Source organism: Rhamphochromis longiceps, linkage group LG18 (assembly GCF_057381845.1).
Source record: "Rhamphochromis longiceps isolate RC_006_pf linkage group LG18, R_longiceps_female_GT1.1, whole genome shotgun sequence".
NCBI lineage: Eukaryota > Metazoa > Chordata > Actinopteri > Cichliformes > Cichlidae > Rhamphochromis > Rhamphochromis longiceps.
In genome coordinates, this window is record NC_140574.1 from 25,307,290 (window position 1) to 25,312,094 (window position 4,805).

The 4,805-nt window shown below is 37.8% G+C and overlaps 1 long non-coding RNA gene across 2 annotated transcripts; it reads left to right on the plus strand.

The window, feature by feature from the left end:
- Positions 1-600: 600 nt before the first annotated feature.
- On the plus strand, positions 601-4,805 carry LOC146648399 (uncharacterized). Of its 2 annotated transcripts, none has more exons than XR_014908625.1 (7): positions 601-953; positions 2,449-2,580; positions 2,698-2,797; positions 2,916-2,975; positions 3,065-3,155; positions 3,325-3,479; positions 4,152-4,805. It is a non-coding gene; the product is annotated as an uncharacterized LOC146648399 (long non-coding RNA). The 2 variants fall into 2 exon arrangements; XR_014908624.1 differs by having other exon boundaries at positions 603-958; positions 4,152-4,800.

Sequence of the window (4,805 nt, forward strand, 5' to 3'; positions counted from 1 at the left end):
CAGTCCCCTGTGGTGCCCCTGTGTTGCTAATCACCTTGTCAGACACACACTGTGGGAGACGTACATATTGTGGTCTTCCTGTCAGGTAATCAACAATCCAGGACACCAGAGAAGCATCCACCTGCATCGCTGTTAGCTTATCACCCAGGAGGGTCGGCCTGACATTCATTTTTACAGAAACAAGATGTTAAAAAATAGGGTCCACCGTAATAATACAACCAGTACATACCATTAAAAAAAAAGCAAATATCAGCAGTGAAAGACAATAAAACTGATAGTATTTTTTTATTTTAAAATTCAGATACTGATATACAGATTAAAAGTTAGGCCTGCAGTATATCATTGTTAACCTTCTGATAAAAAAATCAACAGCAAAAGAAGATGTTAAAAATAAAGTTTATGGTTGTGAATAAAATTGATTTCAATAATCTTTTTTAATTATTATTTTAAAACAACTTTATGTTGTTGTGTTTCACGCCATATTATCAGACCACCTTAAGTGGGTCGGCCTTAAATTTTGAATATGTGTGATCGCTGTTGATTGGTAGCTAAACTGCTGGTAAACTGTGTACAGACGTTTTACGTTCGAATTGCAGAGAAAAAAAATCTGGTAGCAACATTGTGCAGTATGAGCGAACCATTTCACCAAAAAAAGGGGAAGCAATGTAAGACGTGGCTGCAGCGGTCTGCAGACGTGACTTCTGATCAAATTCGAACCTCCTAAAGAAACAAAGAGCGACGTTACATTGCGGGATGACGTCACCTGAAAATGACCAATAGCGCGGCGCGCTGCTGAGCTGTGTGCCAACCGCTCTTTTTTTCATGCAGGAGACTCAAGTTGGCTTCGCTAACGGACACAGTTTTGAACTCGTATATTAGCGCCATTTATTGCTGCTTGGACCACAGCATCTTCGGAATTTGTAGACATCCTGGCAGCTTACAATTAGTTCGAGGTGAGGTGAGTACATGCAACTTCAAGTTATCTCTGTTATAAAAATCCACCAGCCCAGCGTTTATAGATAATTTTAGCAGTTCGTTTTTTATGAGTGAGGTTGTGAATTTAGTTAGCATTTGTGAGTTGAGTTAGCATTACTGTTGCGAGGGAAGCATTGCTCTGGATTAGTTTCTGTATATGGCGTGCTTAATTCGCTAGGGAGGAATTACCAAAGTACATGGAGTTATGTTAACGTGTAATTTCTGTGGTAAGGTAGTTCAGTCATCAAGGGGCTGTGCTTCATTGTAAACTGCATCGGAATGAGCCACGTTGTTTCTTTCGGTGTATTGAAGCAGGCTGCAAGCAGACATACACCAGGTGTGGCGCGTTTAAGGCTCATTTTTACCGAAGACACTGCCCCCACCCATGTCACTGGTGTGGTGGTGGTTTCTTCGTTTACATGTGCAATGGCGATGTGTGAACGTCAGTGTCAGAACTCTAAAGAGTTAATAGCTCATCTGAAGAGCCATATTGTGGAAGGACACGTGGTCACTTGTCCAGTAAGAGGATGCACAAATACCTTTAGAGTTAAATCATCTTTTACTGCTCACATGTCACGTAAACACAGAGTTTTCAGACAGCAGCATTGGTGATTTATATAGAGAGTCTGCATGTCAATCATCATCTGTTCCAACCACATCAGATGACTTTGTACCCTTGATTTCCGAGCCTGCTGCACAGTCTATTACAGATGAAGATAACATGGAAATGCCCCCTGAATTCTGTGATCTTTTTCTGAGAAACGTTTCACTATTCTACTTAAAATTGCAGGGTCAGTTTCTACTGCCTGCTTCAACCATACAGAACATTGTAGAGGAAATGCAGAACATGCATGAGTTGGGACAGACATACAGTTTGGGTAAACTTGCATCACTGTTAAAAGATGACACATCATTATCAGAGGAGGACATCAACAAAGTCTGTGAGTCTGTCAAAAGCTATGATCTTTTTTCTGCATGTCATACCGGGCCATTGAGGACAGTGCACTCCAGAGCTCAGATCTTTAAAAAAGCCTTCAACTATGCGGAACCAAAGAAAATATTTTTAGGGAGAGATGAAAACAGAAAAGATAGGTTTGCCTATTATGTGCCTTTAAGAGAGACTTTGAGATGTCTGCTAGAGTCTGATCTGTGGCAGAAATCAGAAGAGCCCTCTACTGAGCCTCCTGCTGATGTTCTGTGTGACATAAGTGATAGTAAGCTGTTTTAAATAAAATGATTTTTTTGGTCAAAACCCACTGACTTAATTGATTTCTATCCATTAACATCTTACATGAAGTATGGGTACCAAATGGTTCCACTGAAACACAGTGTGCTGTCACAATAATGGTGCTGTTAGTTTGGTACTTACGAAACACTGCATAAAAGTGTAGTATCAAGCAAGATCAGCTTCATATTTTAAGACCAAAGGTACCACTTGGTGTAAATTGACCTTTATTCACATTCTTTTATCAGACATCTTGGAAATGGGGGGCAGCATAAGGAGTTCCATTACTAAGGTGCTGCCGGACCTGTCTGCCTCAATCCTTGAAATTGTACTGGAGGCACTACAATCATTAGGAGTGGAGGCATCTGAGAAACAAACCAGTAAGTATTATGATTTCATTGCACAATAGCCATGAAGGACTTTCTGTTTTTTCTATTATGCTTTGGCCAAGGTCCAAAAAGTACAATTAATCTATTGTTTGTGATATTGTTTTACAGCACCAAATATGGAAATTTCAAGCCAGGCCAGCATATCGTCTCCATCTGTTTTAAGGTTTAAGGGTGGTGGCACAGCTAAGACCCAAGAGTCTCTTTCAAGGTTAGTAAAGTAAACAGATTCAAGAAGATATTTTACACATTTCTTTGTCGTCTGTCTCTAAATCTTATTTTGTCTTTATTATGATTAAAAAGGTTTGTTTTGTTCCTGCCCTTTTCAGACACTGAATTTGAGCAGAAACCATAAGGATACTCAAAGGACCTGTGACTCTCAGGAAATGGTGAGATTTCAGGTCATAATCTTTTTTTTTCCATTAAATTAATTTTCCTTTTTCCCTTTACAATATTGCTGTTTTGTTTTTGTAAACAGCATCAAATGAGAGAGACAGATGAAACAGTTTCAAGACAATGGCAGGAAAAAAATGCTGAAGATTGAAACAAACCTTGGCTGGAAATATTTGGTATGTGTTTTACCGTAAATCAAATTGTTGAAAAACATTCAGCTACACTGTAACACAGGGAAACTTGATTTGCACTTATTTTGTTACTTTAATTTCTTGTCTCATTATTTTTGTCAGTTATTATTGTTTATGGTGTATGCCCTTCTTGTTTTCCTTCTGAATGCAAAAGGTATCTAGCCAGTCCACAATGAAAGCTTCGTTGCACCCCATGAGTCTTCTGGCAGAAATGATGGCGGCTGTATTCTTTGGTTTCCCTAAACATCACACCCTGCCTGTTTATACGAGGCTCTTCAATTAAGTCTGCACCCAAAGATTCAATAAGAGGTAAGCAGTGGTATTATTCAAGTTTTGCTAAAGAAAGATGGACAGGAGACACTAATCTTAATCAGCCGAGCTCAGGTTCATGTCCAGGTGAGCAGTTTCATACACTATAAAATGTAGATTGAATGATAGGTCTCATCACCATGCATTCAGCCATTAACTTCAAGTTCTATGATAAATCAATACGAAACTTAAATACGTTTTCCAACAAATTATGATTGTGATTAGGGCTGCGTTGTCTATGTATCACTTTTACATAAGTAGATTTAAAGTATAACTATTGCCAAAACGCAACCTGGGCTGTTTTTTTTAATTTTTTTAATTTTTTTTTTTTACTGTATCGATTTTGATGTGCTCAAATTTATGCCCCGGCCCCCTAGTATTCCCATTCACTGGCTATTGACCACAAAACAAAATCACGGTCAATCTCAAAAACGGCTTGTTTGTCGTAATTATGCTTTTAGATATGTTTGTCTCGTTTACAGTAAAAAAAAAAAAAAAAACTGAAAAAAAACAGCCCAGGTTGCATTTTGACAATAGCTATCCTTTAAGAACTGTATATTTTACACTTAAGAAATCATTTATCATTAGATCTGGTTTTGGCAGCACGTTTTGTTCATTTCTGTGCATTTTGCTCAAGCACTGATCAAACTTTGTCCATTTTTTTTGCTGCAGAGGGGATCCTGCCAGTCCAAAGTGAACTCCTGATGGACATTGAAGTACTCCTGCAGAGCTTGTATCTTCAACACCATGCGCATTAGAAACTCCACCGAGTCCTTTCCTTCACCAAGGCAGGACCCAGTGACTCATTACTGTTGATAGGTCAGGGGCAGGTAATATTTTGTTTCATGTTTATTCATTCCTCCATGGATTACCAGCCATATATATGGACACATGCTGTATTCTCAAGATCTATGCTGTTTTGTAGGAATAGAGAAAATAATATGTTTAGTCTGTTTTCAAATGGTATGTCAAATTTTCTCATTGTTTATCAGTAATATTCTCTACCTTGGTTGTATATGAGCATCTTTAGATTTTTCTATATTTAGCGGTTGCAAATGTAAAATGTACGGTAAACCATTTATGTTCCTCATATTGTACTGTATTTTTAGCGGTAAAATACCGGCAGCTGTGGTTGCCAGGAATTTACCGTAAAATGTATCTGGTCAAAATAAAATGCTGTAATTTGTTATACAATTTCACTGTGTTTTTTACTGTCAAAGGTTTTAATAAGGTTTAACATATTTCTGTTATTTTTACAGTTATTTACAATAATAGGGTCTATCCTATTACTGTTAAATTAACAACAAATTACTGTAAATATTATTA